The 20,372-nt window shown below is 36.6% G+C and overlaps 1 protein-coding gene and 1 pseudogene across 6 annotated transcripts in view; one reads left to right on the top strand and one right to left on the bottom strand.

Annotated features, from left to right (window-relative positions):
* The window catches only part of Bicd1 (BICD cargo adaptor 1), a 123,026-nt gene that overhangs the window by 33,297 nt on the left and 69,357 nt on the right, over window positions 1-20,372 (top strand). The window lies entirely within an intron of this gene.
* Window positions 18,651-19,047, bottom strand: LOC114612591 (annotated as a pseudogene).

Below are 20,372 nucleotides of genomic sequence, written 5' to 3'. Positions count from 1 at the left end.
AAAATTTTGGTCAGGATAAGTTCTGTAAAATTGTTTATATATATCATGTATATACCATGAGATGTCTAGCAGGTAAAGGTTCTTGCCTCCAAGACTTGGTCTTATGAGATTCAGGGTAAGACTTTGGTCTTATGAGATTTGGGGTAAGACTTTGGTCTTATGAGATTTGGGGTAAGACTTTGGTCTTACGAGATATTTCGGGTTGCTCTATAATAAAAGTTTATTTATGTTACTAGGAAGAAAAAACACTTAAAGAAGTTATTATAGAGTTTATTACTAAGTGTAAAAAGTTTCCTATGGAAGCTATCTAAGGGCAAAAGTCGAAAGGTACTAAGTGGGGAAAAGGAAAAAATTCTAATAAGGGAAAAGTTCTAAGGGAAAGAATTCTAGGCAGGGGAAAAGGAAAGGAAGGGACAAATGGTGGCCTCTCTTTGTCTTTGTCTTCAGTACTTATACATCTTTCAGAGTACATGACCACATGTTACAAAGTTCATCACAAGTTCACACCAAAAATCAAATTATAAATTGAAATAGAAGTTTACAACAGAGAATGTTTACATGCATATCCATTAGGAGTAATTATCTAGCTAAACATTCATCACCTGTCTAGCTCCACAGGTTCACTGGAGGTTTAAAACTATAACTAAGAAATTAGTGAAGTTTTGTATAGATAAACCCAGGCAATATTTTCTCTTCTGTCCTAGCACCTATAATAAATCGTGGGTTCCCTTTTAGTGACCTTTGGTTAATTGTTTTACGACCTCTTGGAATGTGCTCTGAGCAGGAGAAAGTCTGGTTACTATCTAAGGGCAATTAACTGATGACACTTGGGAGACTGGCAGAGTTCTAATTGCAATTTTGACTATCAGAAAGGGACCTAATAGCACTCCCACTATAAAAGAGCTTAATAATCATTGATATAATCTTAAGAATTCTTATAGGATCATCATTAAGACTTAAGAAGTCATCTATTTGTCTATATAGCATCACTACAAGACAGTATATCTTTTTTTTTTTCATGTCAATGTATTTACTCTTTGAAGAAATTCTTAAAATAAGAACCACTCATTATGCTCTGAGGTTACATATTTCCAAGATTCTACTTATTTGCCAAAATAAAAATCAAGACGGTACATAATCTCATGATTAAATTGATCAAAACTGTAAATAGTTAAGGAGTTAAATAACAGTAAAATGAAAATAGAAGCAACTGTGTGTTAGCACCCAAAGAAAGAAAGTTCTAGGTATAGAAAGAAAACTATGCATAGCCTACTGAAATTTCATACAGTAAAAACAATGTATGTATGGTTAATTGTTTAAATCTGAAATTGATAAAAGCTGATAAATATCCTCAAAATTTGTGAGCAATGTGGAAAGAACTATAATTAATGAATGTAGAAAACATAGGAAAGTATTTAACTCTGGTGAGAATAAAATAGAGATTAAAAAACCAAGAAAACATAGATGTTTAGCTTTAGTAATGGAAGATGGAGAATCGTTTATGATTATACATTATATTTTTTTTCATTTCTTAATTTTTAAAGATAGGAAGACCTCATTCAAGAAGAATGCTGCAGTGGAGTTTCTTTTTTTTTTCTTTTTTCTTTTTTTTATCTTCTGAAGAATAGCAGGGAGACCATAACTCAAGCAGTGTACCATATCTTCTGAAGAATAGCAGGTAGATCATAATTCAAGGCAGTGTACCGTATAGACCATGACATGTTTCAAGGCACAGGTCAAGAAGATTCTGTACTTTTCCACCACCTGGCCCCGCTTACCCCCTCCCCTTGCAAAACATGCTATAAAAAAGCATTTCATGTTCAAAAAAAAAAAAGACAGTATATCTTTTTTTTTTTTAAAGATTTATTTATTTATTATATATGAATACACTGTAGCTGTCTTCAGACACACCAGAAGAGGGCATCAGATCTCATTACAGATGGTTGTGAGCCACCATGTGGTTGCTGGGATTTGAACTCAGGACCTCTGGAAGAGCAGTCAGTACTCTTAACCACTGAGCCATCTCTCCAGCCCAAGACAGTATATCTTAATATGTGTTTTTTGAGAAACTTGTCAGGGACAGTAAGAGAGGCAGAATTTGCTCAGTCAGACTGACAGAAAAACCAAAAAAACAAAAAACCCAAACAAAACCCTGACAATCAGTAGGGTTGCTAGGGAGGAAGGAAAGAAAAACTATAAAAAGTATTATGGTAAAAGTTATTTAGCATAACTACAGTCATGCTTATACTCCAATAGCCCATTCAGGCAACTTTGTACATCATAGTGCAATAACTGTGCTCTCCCAGTCTTGCTTAGCTGTCAGTGCTGTTTGTGACTGCTAAAAGCCTGCAGGAGGGTTGAGGGGGAAACCAGTTACCAACCTTGGGATCTAAAATAGTCTTTCAGCAAAGACTAGATATTACAGGTGCTTCCATTATCACCTGGCACCTATGTCTCTCTGTGTAAATGTCCATGTTCACTTTCTCCATGCCTGGGTTTCTAGATTGAATTTCACCTTTGCCTGGACTTTGACCTTCTACCCAGTCTATTTTACTATCTCCCTTTCTAGAGAGGAAAGAGTGCTCTTTTTTTTTTTTTTTTTTTTAAAGAGGATGCACAGAGCCATTTGTTTGCTTACACCTTCTCTTTAGAATGACTTATATCTGATACCCTGAAGTTTGAGTTCAGATTCCACCAGCTTTTAGTTCTAACATCCTCAGCAAATAAGGAATTTTCTGAGCCTCATATTTTTACCCATAAAGTGGTGTTGCTGCTCACTTGTTATAAGTTCAGATAACATTCATGAGTCTAATATGTAGTTAGCGTGTACGTTAGTCTGCATCATACTCAGCAAAAAGAGATAGTTACTATCTCTTTCCTGGGCACATTCTACCTACTAGATCAGCTCACTCTGGACATTTTTCTTTTCTAGAAGCAAGTCCACCTTTCCTAGGCAGTTTTGGCTAATTTCTTAGAGAGGAACCACAGCAAGGAGGGTCTCTCCTAGCACACTTCACATTATTTCTTTTAACAAGATTTTTATGATTCTCTGAGTTGTTAAGAAAAGGTGTTAGCTAGGTGGCAAGCTACACTAGCTTTGGAAATCATATAGTTTTATAAATAGTTTGACAAATTTGGCCAAAATAAAAGTAACTACTCTGGGAGTGTCATTGTTTGTTATTTATTTAGTTTTTGAGACAGAACTTTTCTATGTATTCTAGGCTGGCCTCAAATTTGCAATACTCTTGCCTAAGCCTCCTAAGGCTCAGCTCTGGCTTTCATTTATTTTGAAATTGTAAGTATACCTATCTTTTAAAAAATTGAGCCTTTGTACAGATTATGAAAAGTCAGGTAGAAAATGTGAGTTTTCAGTATCAAGTTTTATAAAAGCTATCTGATTCAAATTATTTTTCATCTTTGTAATCAGGTATAAAATCTGAATCATCTTGAAAACTACTATTGTATTTAGTATTTATTCATTCATCTAACAATTTAGGGTTTATTATGTATAAGTACAAAAGTAGGTAGAGACTGTTGCTGATTAATTTTTAAATATATTTCTGTATCATTAAATTTCAAGTATTAAATACATGTTCATTCTCATCTGTTTTTCTTTCCTCCCTTTAAATTAAAAATTAGAGAAAAACAAGTAGATGAAATTACAATTGTGCCTAAGTTGAAGTTATAATTTATTAAGTTAATTAAGAATGAAGTTACAGTTGTGCCCTAAGTTTGGTTTTTTTGAAGCAAGAATATAATGTACTCTTACATATATTTGACATCATGAGCCTGTGTGTGTATGTGTCGAAAGCTATATACCCATGTATGTGTACATATGTGTGTCGTGCAGTGCTCGCGCCTAGGGATCCTGGGCTGACAGAACCGCCGCAGGATGGCGGTGGCTGGCGTCAGCTCCAAGCCGGGCCAGCGGGGGCGGGCGAGCAGACTCCGGGGTTGGGGGCGTGGAAGGAGCCAGCCAAGCCGGCCCAGGGCCTTCAGCAGCCAACGGGGCGGGGCTCACTCCACGGCGGCCTCTGGTCGCCCGAAAACCCCAGAGGCAGGGATGGCGGCGAAGGAGAGCGCAGCTGTGAACCAGGGCACAGCTCAAACATGCCTTCCAGCTGCGCGGAGCAGGACCTCTGTCCCAGTCCCCAAAAGCGAGAAAGTGTTATCAGCTCTTTTAGTTCTCTCCCTCCGAGGGTAGCACGGAAGAAAAGTGTTTCAGCTCCTTCAGTTCAGCTCGCTCTTCCCGCTGAGGAGAGAGGAGAGTGTTGTCCTTTGAAATTTGCGATTGGCGAGGAATCGCCAGGAAACCTTACACCACACAGCAGTAGTCTTTTAATTTGAGCTCTGGAATTATATATATACAGTTTCGGGGAAAGAACAGGTAGCCCCTATTGGTTTGGCTTGAGGGTTTGAGGATGCCTTATTTGCATGGAGGTGTTATCCTACGTGATAAAGGTCACGGGTCTCTTTGTGGGAAGCGGAAGCTAAGAGGGCCATTGGTGTGGGAAATCTGAAGCAACCTTCCGTCCTGTGACCCTTTTCAGGCCGAGGTTTCCGGGGCTTCGAAGATTTCTACCAAGCTTTCTGGCTTTCTCATAGCCCACTGCCCCACATATGTGTATCTATATGGTGTTTCCCTCCATTAGTCTCTGGCTAATTTTTAAAGATTTCATATTGAGAATTTATTCAGTTTGATATCAGAAGCATAAACTAAAACTGCAAGTAAAACAGGGTTTTTGTTTGTTTGGTTGGTTGGTTGTTTGTTTGTTTTTTTTTCCAGTTAGATTACAATGTGAGACAAGTTATCTTCAGTTCTAACAAAGATGCAGAGGAAAATGGCATTTTGGTATATTACTTACCACACTGAAAGTCATCTGGCTCTGTCAAAACGTAAAATATATGTACTCTGGGAAAGTTGTTACATGTAAATCCAAGCATAGTATGAAAATTATCTTTAAACAACATTATTTGTAAGGACAAAAAGACAATGTGTTAGGAATGTCAATAGGAAAATAGGTGAATATATCACACATAATACATCTATAGGATGTACATATTCTAGATTTAGAATGCTTTTTTTTTTATTTTTTTTATTTATTTATTTTTTTTTTTAAGATGAGCCCTGAAGCTCATTGATTTGTCTGGGCTTTTTGACTGGCCAAGAAACTCTTGAGATCTTTCTGTCTTTAATCCCCAATGCTGGGTTATATATGTGTAGCCATGCCCTGGATATTATCTGGGTGCTTAGAATTTGAACTCAAGTCTTCTTGCTAACATATCTTCCCAGCCCTTCTATCATCACTTTTAAAAAGTATCTTTATGGGATAGTCAATACTATGTACTACCCTTATTTTCCATTTGATGGCTGGGATGTCAGAAAAATACCTGTTACTGCCCATTACCTTTTTAGATCTGGAAAAAATGATTTAGAAGTCATTTATGCAAGCAGATTTGTCTAATTACAACCTTTAGTGGATCTTTCACTCTACATGAAAGATTACATAATGTTAAATAGAAATCACACCTAGCTGGAAAATGACTAATGTAATATTCCAAATAAAAGGGAGTTGACACTAGAAACAACATTAGTGAAATCAATATATTTCAGCCAGGGCCACAGACTCCATTAACTGCATGTCAATATGATAAATCATTTTCAATACTGATACCAGGATTGTGTTGTTTTCTTTTTCATAAATTGTACTTACTGTAATTGTTGGCTGGTAATTGGACAGAAGTCTTCTTGGTACTTTGCACTGTCATCATTACTGGTCTTAATGTATTTTTATTTGGTGCCTTAAACTTCGGTTACTAAGTTACTTTAGTTTGAGGAAGAAAGTCAATACACTGTACTAGGAATTCAGTAAAAATGAATTACAGAAATTCTGAATAGTTTATGCTGCTCATGGAATAAGATGAAATAAAAGCATGCAGAAATTTAAGAGAAATTGGAGATGTAGATTTAGTAATAAATTGAATATTTATAGTTAATTTGTTAATTTCTGTTTGTCCAATTAGACTGTAAGTTCTTGTCACAAGAGGATGTATTTTATTATTGTATTACTATTTCCTAGGATATATAGGATCATGTCTAGCAAATAGAAGGCACTATATAAAATTTCAAAAAATTAACTCATATCTTTTCCTGAAATTTTATTCACTTCCTTCACATTGAGTTATCCTAGCCATAGTCATAAAGTTGCCATGACTAGAGCATTGCATATACTGTTGCTGGTTCCCTATTTACCCCACATCTGTTTCAGTATGTATTTTCATCATTGCCTCCAATACCTCTGACATCATGAATTTGCAGACAAATGGATGAAACTAGAAAAAAATCATCCCCAGTGAGGAAACGCAGACCCAGAAAGACAGATTGTGTGTACTTACTTATAAATGGATACTAATTGTTAAGTAAAGGATTATGTAGCTTTAAAAATATTCTAGCATCTGCATCAAAGACCGTTATAGAATGGGTGTCGGTGAGATAATTCCCTCCATAAAGTCACCTGCTGCAAAGCTTGACAAGTCAGTTTGATGCTTGGGATCCACATTGGAAAGCAAAAGCAGATTCCTGCAAGTTTGTGTTTGGTCCATGGCATTTGGCTACACACACAGGAGCACAAGTGTGCACATGTACATGTGTACTCATACACACAAATAAATGTAATAAAATTGCCTCTCTAATGTGTTTAAGTAATATTGGTAATATCTTTTAGACATGGATTCTAGTGCTCTCATGTTTCTCTTTATATATCTCTTCTATTAGATTTAGCTTATCTGGTTTTATGTGGCGGTCCTTGATCCACTTGGACTTGAGCTTTATACAAGATGCTCCAACATGTAACAAGGACACATGTTCCACTATGTTTATAGGAGCCTTATTTATAATAGCCAGAAACTGGAAACAACTCAGGTGTCCCTCAACAGAAGAATGGATACAGAAAATGTGGGACATTTACACAATGGAGCACTACTCAACTATTAAAGACAATGATTTCATGAAATTCACACACAAATGGATGGAACTTGAAAATATCATCCTGAGTGAGGTAGCCCAGTCACAAAAGAACACACATGGTATATACCCACTGACAAGTGGATATTAGCCCTAAAGCTCAGAATACCTACAATACAACCTACAAACCATATGGAGCTTAAGAAGAAGGAAGACCAAAGTGTAGATGCTTCAATCCTACATAGAACAGGGAACAAAATAATCACAAGAGGTAGAGGGAGGGACCTTGGAAGGAGAGAGGAGGGGAAGGGAAAAAGTGGTGGACAGGATCAGGTATTGGAAGGGACAGGAGAGAAGTACAGAGGGTCAGGAAATTTGATAGAAACATGGGGAACTGAAAGTAGCCATTAGAAAGTCCCAGATTTCAGGGAAGCTAGAGGCTCCCAAAACCCAATGTCAATGACTTTAGCTGAAATACTCAACAAAGGGGAGATACAACCTGTAGAAACCACCTCAAGTAGATAGACACGGCCTCCAGTTGAGGAATGGGGCCTCCCATGTATCTCAAAAATTTTAATCCAAAAATGTTCCAGTCCAAAGGAAATACAGGGACAAAAAATGGAACTGAAGGAAAGGCCATCCAGAGACCCCCCCACCTAGGGATCCATCCCATCTTCAGACACCAAATCCCTACACTATTGCTGATGCTAAGAAGCAATTGCTGACAGAAGCCTGGTATGGCTGTTCCCTGAGAGGTTCTAACAGCACCTGACCAATACAGATGCAGATACTCACAGTCAACCATCAGACTGAGCCCAAGGACCTCAGTGGAAGAGCAAGTGGAAGGACTAAAGAAGCTGAAGGGGATTTCAACCCCATATAAAGAACAATATCAACTAACTGGACTACCCAGAGCTCCCAGAGACTAAACCACCAACCAAAGAGTATACATGGAGAGATCCATGGCTCCAGATACATATGTAGCAGAGGGTGGCCTTATCTGACATCAGTGTATGGGAAGACCCTTGGTCCTGTGAAGGATTGATGCCCCAGCTTAGGGAGATGCTAGAGCAGTGAGGTGGGAGTGGGTGAGTGGGTGGAGGAGCACTCTCATAGAAGCAAAGGAGAGAGGGGACAGGGGGATGGGAGGGGGGGTTTGTGGAGGGGTAACCAGGAAAGTGGATATCATTTGAAATGTAAACCTATAAAATTATTAATAAAAAAGTAAACAGATAGAACTTGTCCCTCTATCCTTTCTTTAGTGATGAGGATTAAAGGGGAGCATAGCAGCTTGGATTCAGAAACTACTTTCACTAACATATCTATAGTTAGAAAGACAGATGATTCTTTAAGGACTCCTAAAGACGAAAAATCCGTTAACACTTGTAGCCGCCCGAGCTGCCTCACGTTCGGGGGGGGGGCACTTTGTAACGGCCCATTCTGCTGCTCCGGTCCGCGGGTCAGGGCCCAGCAAGAGAGAGAGTGGGGGCAGAGACGCGAAAAATGGAGACAAGACAGAGAGTCTGATCAAGTCTCTTCAAGTCTCTTTATTGGAAGGAAATCCTGGGTATTTATATCCTTTACCACGTGCCTTGCCCTCGTGGACAAGCACAGCTGAAGGCACTACGTCTTGTGCCTTGCAGCGTGGATATCACGTGCACCTAGCTAGCAGTGAGGAGACCACGTGCGCCTTGCAGCTGGTGGCACTAAACAGCAAAACAAGATATGTGAGAAAAACAAGATGTTTATCAGAGTGTGCTCAGTTGTTTCGGGCTGTTGAAAACAAGTCTCTTGTCAGGGTATATGGCCTAAGATGGCTGCAAAGATGATAGCCACTTTCGGCTAGGAGTCGGCTCCCAACAACACTGTAGGAAATAATCTGATTACTGGGGGGAAATCCAAGAAGTAAAATGAATTTTAGGTCACAGGAGTCAATTGTCAGTATGTTCATCACAGGAATGGTTTTAATTTTCAAGATTGGAATCTTTCTTTTATCTGTTCCTCTTATTTTATTATTTCTTTTTCATCTCATTGTATATGCCTCTTTATGAGCTGCCTCTAATGCTTTCTGGAATAGTGTGGTATGTAAACTCAATAAATAAAAAATCTAAATGACTTACGGATAAAATCTTGGGAGAGAGCCTAAATATTACTTATAGAAAGATATTTGGTTCTTCACTTTGAGTACATGGGGCCCTTCTCTATCTTTTCTGATTAGCTTTAGGTTGAAGTCTATTTTTTTCAGATATTAAAATGGCTACATCAGCTTGCTTCTTAGATACATTTGCTTGGAATAACTTTTTCTATCATTTTATCCTTCTCTCTCGGTCTGTGACTCTCTCTTTGTGTGTGTGTTTATCAACATTTATTCCTAAAATAGATAAATAATGAGAAATTTCCCTTCAAGGCAAAAAATCAAGATAAAGATGTCTGCTTACTGATGTCCAAAATTTAATGTCCTCCTGAGTAGAAGGAACTTAATACATTGCAGCTCTGTTTAGTACACTGTCAGTACTAATGCACACATTGTTTGCTGGCTTTTATCTCCGTGTATGTGATAAGTATAGAATGATCAGTTACCCAAAAAGGAGGAAGTGCATGGCTAGTGAGGTGCCCTAGTTAACTGAAGTTACAGGAGCTGAATTTGTGAGAGGCAGTAGATAGTTTCCTTTTTTTTTTTTTTTTTTTTTTGGCTTTTCGAGACAGGGTTTCTCTGTGTAGCCCTGGCTGTCCTGGAACTCACTCTGTAGACCAGGCTGGCCTCGAACTCAGAAATCCACCTACCTCTGCCTCCCAAGTGCTGGGATTAAAGGCGTGCGACACCACCGCCCGGCTGATAGTTTACTTTTATACCAGTCTTTCCTGTATCTTTTCATCTTCTAAAGGTGTAACAAATTCCCCTTATTCTTGCTGGGAAATCTGATATATCCATCCTTCAGGGCTTTGGTGAATGATTAGTGTTGTTTGCAGAAGGCTCTGATGTGGGTAGTACTCATTAATTCCTTTTTGGGCTTATCCTGTGGCAGGCACAGCTCCAGAGTCAGGATTCACTGATAAATAAGATAGAGGACATCTTTGCTCATGAGGTACTTAGCAATCTCAACATTAATTACATTGATTTCCATTCCATACTATGCCATAGTCTAAGTCATCCTCTATTCAGTTTCTTATCTTTGAGTAGGTATTGTCAGGTTGTTAAACTATCCCCATGTTGACAGACAGCACATTGTCACAAATACTAGTAATCCAAAATGCTTGAGTTCACCCTGTTCAGTTGTCCAGCCAGGGGTCTTTCTCTAATAGCTGAGCTTTACATAACTGTTATCTACAATGACTCCCAATTATATCTAAATTTCTACTTGGAGTCCTTAAAACTATACCCTGACAACCTGGTAGGCCATCTCCATAATGTACTGCTGAGGCTCTGCTAATCTTTTGTCCACTTAGGTCTCAACTGATAGAATTTCAGTTTGGGTGAGTTACCTAGTAAATGGTCTCTTGGGGATTGAGGAAGAAAGAAAAAAAGCCTGTTGGTTATGCTCACAGAAAGTTTAACTTTTGTTTAATTTTGCTTGTTTTCCCACAAACGCAATAGCTAAAGATAGATTATAACATACCCAAAGATAGCACTACTTCATCCCAAACTTGATTTTTTTTTCCTCCTCTTATGGAGTATCAAGCTTGGATGTCACTGTAATTTTCTTCTTGAAAAAATTATTCAAATGTATGTAGTTATCAGATATATTACCTAAAGTGTCCTAAAAACTAACATACTTTTATATACTTACTTGAAATAAATAAATAAATTTCAGGAACTGTTTATTCTACAAATCTTAACCAAAACTTCCAGAGACTATTTTCATATGAAAACAGAAAACACAAGTCTATTCCCACAGACCTTCACATTCTGAACATATTTTAATCTTGTTTACAGCATAAATAAAAATGCATCATCACATTTTTTTCTCTTGGTTGTTCTTTGTTTCCTCGATGACTTCATAGAAGTTCTTTGTTATGGACTTCGCTGTAGTTTTCCTCTCAGAAAAGTTATTTAAATATATATAGTTACCAGATAAATTTACCTAAAATATCCTAAGAACTTGCATAGCTTTACATTTACTTGCAATAAATATTGATTGGATAAGTGGATGTGAATCTTTAGAAATTATTTATTTCACAAATTGTCTCAATACCAAGTGATCATTATCCACTTGTTTGTCTTGAAAATAGCTATACTTTCTATACCTTTAAATTTTTAAATGTTTTAATATAAAATGTACAATAATTATATAGTCAAGTGAACTTAATTCTTTTATTTCCAATCTATTTTCTATTTTATGACAGGAACTACATTAAATGTAAACTGTTGAATTATATTTTCTAGTTAAATTTGATTTAAAAATAAATCTAAAAAAACATTTAGAGAATGTGAGTAAGATATATAGAACTCTCTACTTCCCCTCTAAACCTGAAATTATCTTACAATAAATTAAAACAAAGCCAGTTTAAAGGAACTTCCTACTTTCACTAACAATAGCATTGAGATTCTTTAATAGTCTAGATGACAAGTTACTTTCAAGCACTCTAAATTTTCTTCTTAAAATGCTCTGGGGCTCTGGGGAAGTGATGTAACACACGTGCTGTGTAAGCATGAAGACCTGAGTCCACATCTCTAGCACCCACCTAAAGACACAGTGGCTTGTGCCTGTTATCTCAGCTTTAGGAAGAAAGAAACCAAGGGCTATTAGGACTTGCTGATTAATCCATCTAGCTAGATCAGAGAACTTCAGGTTCAGAGAAAAGTTCTAACGCAATGACTAAGGTGGAGGCAATAGAGAAAAATGCCCAATGTCAACTTCATGCCTCCATACATCTATATACTCACACATGGACAGATCCCAATCTATTTGGGTATCACTGCTCTTAATAACTGTTATCAAGTATATAAGTTAAAAGTACACACTAAATGTATAAAATTAGCAGATTCTGCTGCTAGGTCCATCATAACAAAGACTAAGTTTGTATTGTGCATCACTGTAATGATAGTGGATGGCATGCAATAAAAATTCCAATTACTACTAAAAAAAAAAAAAGAAAAAGAAAATAGATTTACTTTCTATACCTTTAAATTTTTAAATGTTTTAATATAAAATGTACAATAATTATACAGTCAAATGAACTTAATTTTTTTATTTCCAATTTATTTTCTATTTTATGACAGGAACTACATTAATTGTAAACATTGAATTATATTTTCTAGTTAAATTTACTGTAAATTATGGTTTATTTTCTTCTAATTGAATAAGTAATTATATCATAATTAAGTATCCTACCATTTGAAATCTGATGACTTGCCATGTCTGTCTATATTCACATCTTTTCCTAGATTTTTTTCTACTCCACTGATTTATTTATAGTAGAGTGTCATATTTAAAAACAATGATTGTGATAGAAAATTTTAAAATAGCAAAGATTTTATTTTTCTTGTTTTAAATACAATTATCTAGTTATTTTCAAAAATTTGTTTTTAAAAATTTTAAATTATTGTTTTATGAGTGTTTTGCCTGCTTGTATGCATGTACATCACATGTATGCCTGGTGCCTGCTGAAGTCAGAGAGGGTATTAGATATCTTGGAACTGGAGTTATAGACACTTGTGAGCCACCATACAGGTGCTGGGAATCAAACATGAATTCTTTTTCAAGAGGAACAAATGCTCTTAACCATTGAGTCATCTCCCTAGTCCCCAGATTTTTTTTTAATATGTGAAATTATGAATCATTTGTTATTGAAATTCTAAATGGAATAAAATCTTCTGATTCAAAAGTATAGAATCTAGTTTTACTTATTCAAATTTTCATATATTTCTTTCTTTCTTTTCTTTTTTTTTTTTTTGAGTCAGGTTCTCTATGTATTCCCAGTTGGTCTAGAACTCACTATGTAGATTAGGCTGGCTTTGATCAATCTGTTTACTTGCTTCTGTCAGATTAATGGCATGCACCACCATGTTGGATCTTACTTTTTAAAAAAATATGAGTTTTATGGATTTTTAAAAATGTAGAACATGTATATATTAATATATTATATAAAATGCTTAATATATATACAAAATACTTAATATATAATGTATATTAATATATACATAATGCTTTATGTATAACAATATATATAAAGCATTTTGTATTTTTATGTCAATGGGATTGTAGACAGTTTTCTTTCTACCTGTTACTGATATAATAAAAATACACTTTTTAACCTTTTACTTTACTACATTTATTACAGCAATTGGACAAACTTTCTGTCATTAAGCTATATCCCCATCTCAAAGATGACCATTTGAAACACTGTATTTCTGTTTGATGGCATGGAACTGATTAAGGAGACACTGAAGAGTTGACTTTTTAAAAAAGGAAACAGTGTATTAACTGACTATAGATATTTGTATAGAACAATAGATATTGAAAAGATTTATAATGATGAAATACTTGGAAACAGCATAAAGATGAATCTAATGAAAGTATTTGAAGCTATTAAAGGTAACATTATATACATGTTTAGAATGTGTCTTAACTCTAAATTAGATAGCGAGTCTATATCTCAAGCTAGTTATTTTATATTTGCATGATTTTGTGATTATAGACTTTTATTTTTGTTTTATAACCATAAAGGAGAAATGAGAAGAAGTTATTTCTTCCAGTATGAATAAAGCAACAGTTATATCCCTTCAAATAAACTGTACTTTTCTTGGGGTAGCTGTAATTTTACGAACTTTGGTCATCGCTTTAATTAGATGGAAGGATAGTTGAGGATAGTAGTCCCTTCTTCAGAACCCAGAATACACTGATTCATAGTATCCAGAGACCAGATCGCATGTGGCATTGGTGAGAGAGACACAGCACAACATTAAGGAGAGAGGGCATGAGTGTACAAGAACAGAAAGCCCTGGTCAGAGTCCCCTCTATTTGACTTCATTTCTTGCCAACCCTGTGATAGCTAAACAGATGACCATGATTGTTACTAGGGCTAAGCTACAGTTTTAAGGAAAATACTTAAAGCCAAGAAGGATAGGACCAGTGTTGAAGATGATGAACTTCTTTGTTAGGTCAGAAAATTAGTTTCTAATTTACATGCCTGATTAAGCTTTGACTTGTTTAGATTTGATGATTTGATCACCTTTGCTTTGATCCATGATGGGATCTTTACTCCAAGATATGTCCTATCTGGTGGATGGACCAAAGAAGTAGAAATCTGTGACAGCAATATTAAAATTCAGGCAGAGCTGGGTGTGGTAGCTCATTAATCCCAGCACTCGGGAAGCAAAGGTAGGTGGATTTCCATGAGTCTAAGTCTAGTCTTGTCTACTAACAAGGTCCGGGTCAGTCAGGGCTCTGTTGAGATGCTCTGTCTCAGAAAACCACCACTACCATTGTCATCATCATCATCATCATCAGCAGCAGCAGCAGCAGCAGCAGCAACAACAAAAAAGAAAGAAAAAAGAAAAAGGAAAAAAGTGACAAAACAAAGCAGGCAGGAAGTTGCTTGCTGGTTCTAAGTAGTTTTCAGATTTATACAGGAACCTGGTAGCTGCATGTACTGATAGATAAAAATAGCTGCTCTTCCAAGGCTGTGTGAAGGGAGTTCTTCCACTACTATTACAGGCTATACAGGCCAGAAATCTTTTCAGAGGCTCACTCAGTCCAGTACTCTCTGCTACTATGACTGAAGCTTGCACATTAAATATTCATTGAATATTTCATTGGGGTTTACTTATTATTGGGGAGAATATGCTGTTTGTTGATTCAAACAGCATTCTGAATTCTTTTTTAATGAGACAAAGTCTCACTATGAGGACCAGTCTGGCCTAGAACTTGTGATCATCCTGTTCCACATTTCTGAATGCTAGGATTGCAGGCATGTGTTGCCATGTGTGTAGTAATTCCTGTTGTGGAGTGTCCACCCATGAAAACTGTTAGGACATGGGTTTAAGCAAATGGAAAGTCTTTATTAGCCAGCTGGCAATTCCCTGGGTGTTTGGGATCCTAGTGTACCCCTGAGCCTTTCTCAGAGTGAACTTTTAACCATAGAAGCCATGTTTTGAGTTGACATACTTCAGTTAAAAAGAATAACTAGCCAGAAGTGGAACTACAGAAGCCAAAAAGCAAGGTTAGTACATTTAGAGAGCTTCCCAAAACTATGGACTTTGATGGATTATGACATTGTTTTTGTTTTGATGGGTGATTCTGTTTATGTGCTTAGTTTTATGGCTTGAATGGTACTTCCATCATAGAGTCAGTTGTGCTAAAGCCAGTGTGGGCCTATTAAGATCCGAGAGCTTATTACATTCCCCCCTCAAATATTTTCATATGTCATATTTTATATGTTCTAACTTATCCCCTCAAGATTGACCAGTTTTAAAATATATATATATATGTTTTTATTTTTTGAAAATATCATACTTGTATATAATGTATTTTTATCATATTTCCCAACCATTCCTCCTCCTAATTTTTCCTGGACCTACCTCCCACTTCCTTCCCTAGCTTTGTGTCCTTTTAAAAAAAGTACTTACCAAGTTTAGTTTGTGTTGCTATGTACTCAGGGCTGCTGAGCCAAGAAAACTGGAGCAAGAAAACTGATTCCTTCCCCTAGAAGCTACCAAAAATTAATAGTTCCTTAGCTAGGGATTGGGACTTGTGAGCACCTATGCCCTCAATGCTTGATCTTGTACCTGTCTTGTGTAGACCATCTCAGCTGCTGTGAATTCAGGAGTGTAACAGTCCTGCCATGTCTAGAAGGTTCTGTTCCATTCCAGTCTTTCCCAATCTTAGAATCTTTCTGTCCCCTCTTCCTAGATGATTCCTGAGTGTGTGTGTGTGTGTTACAGATATCCCATTTGTGGCTGAGCACTCCACACACACTTTCTCTTCACTTTGACCAGTGTGAGTTTCTGTCCGCTGTCCACTGATGAAAGGAACTTCTCTGATGAAGTCTGCGAGCTCACCCTCGTCATGAGTTCTTGGCCAGATTTACAGTACCAGGCATGTTTTTAATTCTGCAGAGCAAGCCTTAAACCCAGATTTGTGGAGCTGTTGCACCTATGCACGTATCTTGCCACTCTGGTTGTTATTTTATCTCACACAGTTCATACCTGGGCAAGAATATTGATGACTTTTTTCATCTAGTAGCATGCAGGGCACTTTCTGGTACTATAAAAGCTAGCCAGCAGAGGGAAGCTTTGAGGTCAATAACAATTTGATATGGTATCTTCACCAATAGCCCCTCAAAGTTCTATTGGGAAAATAGAACTTTATTATTTTGGGGTCTTTGGTATCAACTACTTGAGGGAAGATAGTCTCCATCTGACCCTGGGCTTTATTTTGCAACATATGGCTCTGGGAGGACCCTTATACTCTATGTAAGGTAACTCCAATTAAGTTCTTTTATAGTAGGTTTTGATATGACTTTTAAAAACTTTTCTAGCATTAGCTATCTCTCCCCTGACTCCCTCTTTTAATGGAGGGTAGCTCCTTTTATTTTCTTCTCCCTTTCCACCTCTCTCTTAGACAGTATCTCATTATGTAATCCTTGTTGGTCTGGGACTCAATATGTAGACCAGGCTGATTTTTACAATGATCCATCTACTTCTGCCTCTTGAGTGCTGAGATTAAAGACCTGCACCACCACACCTGGCTTTTTTCCCCTATGTAAAGTAGGACACATTTGGAATATATAAGATATTAACTAAAAAGAACACTGTATTTTTCATAGTTTTGTAAAGGTCACTGAAACATAAATTTGTAAGGATATACCCTTTTTAGAGGGCTTGTTCCCCACATTAAAGAGACTTTGCTTAGCAATTTTCTGGGTAACGCCATCTGTAGAGGGTAGAAAGGCCATGTGCACACAGATATACATTGGAGAAGCCAGAAAAATTTAAACACACAGCTTATCTCTTCAGTGAAATGAGGTGTGTAGCTGCTCTTTTTGGAATGTTAGGAATGATGTAGTTTACAACCCAGTGATCGATCCTTTGTTGTCTGATGAGATAGGCTCTGCTTGTATTTCCCAGAATTTGTTTTTACTTATGCTAGACACTTTCCATCCAAGTCTGAGCATTGCTTCTAGGCCATAAAACCATCCTTATGAGTGATGTTACTTGAACTTTACAACAGCCTAAATGACTTCTATGTTATCTTAGGGCCTGGCCAATTTTGACTTTCACAGGCATTATATTTATCACAGTTAAGCTCCCTAGAGCCTAAATCTTGGGCCTTATCTCTGAGTAAATAGTACTCATTTAGTGAAAGAAGCCAGATATACTTTGTAAGAAATCTTAATGTAAACATGTCTTAAATTGTTGTGTACTTGGGATTGAGTTCATTGTTATCAGAAAACTCCCTTTTTCAAAACTGTGCTGTGATCAAATATGGCTAAAGTAAAATGATCTGAGCCAGACTCTAAAGTCCTGGTCCAGTGCTGATTATAACAAAATTGGGCTGAGTGAGTTTTTCATTCTTGTCTCTTTTGTGGATCTTTTCCCCCTGGCCTGCTGTGAAGCCTGCAGGAAACCAACACAGCCATCTGCTTGTGTCTTTGTAGAAACCAGGCTGTGTATCAAATAATAAAGCAATTCTGTGGAGAAACCCATTTGCACCAAGCCTGGATGCTGCTTTTGCCAGAAACAATTCCAAGATCTTATTCATATTTTAAATACATTGCAAAATCAATTTATAGATGAATTTCACATTACAAAGAAAAAGCTTTGTGTTATTGATATATTTATGATTCAGTACTAACTAAAGTTGAAATTAACAGAAAAACAGTGATTCCTTCTTAAAATAGATAGTATACATTTTGAAGTAAATTGTTTTTCTTCCCACCCAGTGCTTAAAATCTGATGATGTAATAGGTTGGATATTTAAAGAATAAATTTTTGCTTCCTTATTTCCCAGTGTGTTAATTTTACTAAAATTGGGGTGATAAAATGCTTCTCATAGTGATAATGCTATTATTTAAAAGATTATGGTAATTGTATATTGGGTGAGGTAATTAATATCTCTGGAATAAGATGGAGAGTATTTATTTTACTTTTGTTTTTAAGACACTCTCATTGTGTAGCCTAGGTTACCCCTAACTCTTTATCTTTCTGCCTCAGCTTCCTGAGTGCTGAGGTAACAGGTATGTTACTCCACTCCTGGTTCTAAGGAGCAATTAAAGTGGACGACTTCTTTTTACATTAGGTAAAGAAGCAGAGACATAATCATAGCCCAAGTCTAGACTTGATTCTCATTTGTTCATTCATGCCTTTTATGAAGTGGCAAAGCCCGTTAAGTATAGATACAGACTTCTATCTCTGAAACTTCAGTGTCTGGCTTTATTGCTCCCCTCCATGAATTAAGTGGATTCCCTTACTAGACCTTGTAGTCACATACATAGGGTGTTTTTCTGCCATGCTCATAATTGATGTCTTCCTCTCTTAGGCCTCTAAGGAATCTCAGCTGCATGCAACCTTCTATCTATACAGGCACCAGGCATACAGCCTGCTTAAAATTATGTCTTGTGACTTTTGGCTTTGTGTTTTTACTTTGTCAGATTTTTTTTTTTTTGATAAGCAGACAACTCTGTCCCTATGCTTATGTTTATTAAAAAACTGACAAACAAACAAAACATGTGCAAAAAATATCCCCAAATTCCTTATCACTTTGAACAGTAATCTTGAGAGACATTATCGCCTAGGACCCCCTCTTCTTCTGCCGCGACCACGTCCTCTTCCTCTACCCCGGCCTCGGCCTCTTCCTGCAACAGCTTCTCTTTTCTTAGATTTCACCTTAGGTTCAACATCCACAAGTAGTGTATCTAGAGGTAAGCTGTCTGGTAGAATAAAATATCGAATATTATTGCCTCGAATGCTCAATGTTTCCAACTGCACAGGTTCTCTGTTCTTCAGGGTCATCTTCACAGCTTTAAGGTGCGTATTCATGCTAATCTACACCTGTGATTGTTCCATGGACTTGCGTTCCATTCTTCAATTCAATGGTTACAGTTTCATGACTCAATTTCATCAAAAATCTCACGAGCTCCATCCTAGCGGCGTAGCCTTCCTTCTTGTCTGACTGTTCACGGAATTCAGGTTCCAAAGACCCAGGGACTAGGGGTATGAATGGCCGGAAGAGCGCACTCACTTTGTCAGATTTTTAAAGATGCTATTCCTTGGGTGTTTTCATGTTTTCTACAGAGGATTTTCTAGGCAAGTTATTCTAGTTCTGGAAGCACACAACTTCCTGGAAGAGTCTAAAATAAATAGAGCCTGCCCTTCTTCTTTAGGTAGTCATTCATCATTCAAAGATTACCTATTTATAAAAATTTAACAATAACAAGAGCAAACATTAATTAATAGTAAGTTTATAATATTACTCATTTAATCTTATAATAGCATAATTAAGTAAGAAACTTTACTTTCTCAGATTACTCTCTGTCCTGACTTTTAACTGTTTGTTGTGATTGGTATTTACACTCCTGTTGGCATTGAAGTTTACTTTATCAATTTTGCTATAGCTTTAGAGGCGAGAGTAAAAATAAAGATATTTTCAAACCATTTTTACTCAGAAGTTAAAACAAGTAGAACCAAAAATGAACTTAGGAATACTTTTATCATTTGAAGAAATGTACAAAGATACTAACAAAGTATTTATAGAAAGTTCTATTTAAATTTCTTTTTAGATTTATTTTATTTTATGTGTATGATGTTTTGCTTACATGTATAACTGTGTACCATGTGCTTATCTGATATCTGTGGAGGTCAGACAAGGGTATTGGATCTCCTGGAATTAGAGTTATAGATGGTTGTAAATTGCAGTATGGATGTTGGGAATTGAACCTGGGTCCTTTGTAAGAACAAGTATCCTTAACAGCTTAGCCATCTCTCCAGCCTCCAGCCCCTACCCACTCTTTTTTGATATAAAAATTAATAGCCTTGTTGGTATAGAAATGCTGAACTAAAGTTACCTATTTGTGTAGAGTAACATGCTATATTAAATATGTAAGGGTTGATCTATATGATTTTAATTATAGAAAACAATATACATCAAATACAATTCTTTTCTTTTCTTTTTTTGGTTTTTTTTCGAGACAGGGTTTCTCTGTGTAGTCCTGGCTGTCCTGGAACTCACTCTGTAGATCAGGCTGGCCTCGAACTCAGAAATCCGCCTGCCTCTGCCTCTCAAGTGCTGGGATTAAAGGCGTGAGCCACCACCGCCCGGCACCATCAAATAAAATTCTACTTTTACTAGTTTGTCATGTTTAATGCCATGTTGTTTACTAATTCTGAAAAAATATAAATAGCTTGTTTTTAATACTGATTTTTTGTTTTATTAACATATGTAACTACTGGAAGTTATCAAAAGGCATT

This window comes from Grammomys surdaster, unplaced genomic scaffold (genome assembly GCF_004785775.1).
Source record: "Grammomys surdaster isolate TR1022 unplaced genomic scaffold, NIH_TR_1.0 126176, whole genome shotgun sequence".
Lineage (NCBI taxonomy): Eukaryota > Metazoa > Chordata > Mammalia > Rodentia > Muridae > Grammomys > Grammomys surdaster.
The sequence above is the reverse complement of the archived record's forward strand: the minus strand, read 5'-3'. Positions and strand labels throughout refer to the sequence as shown.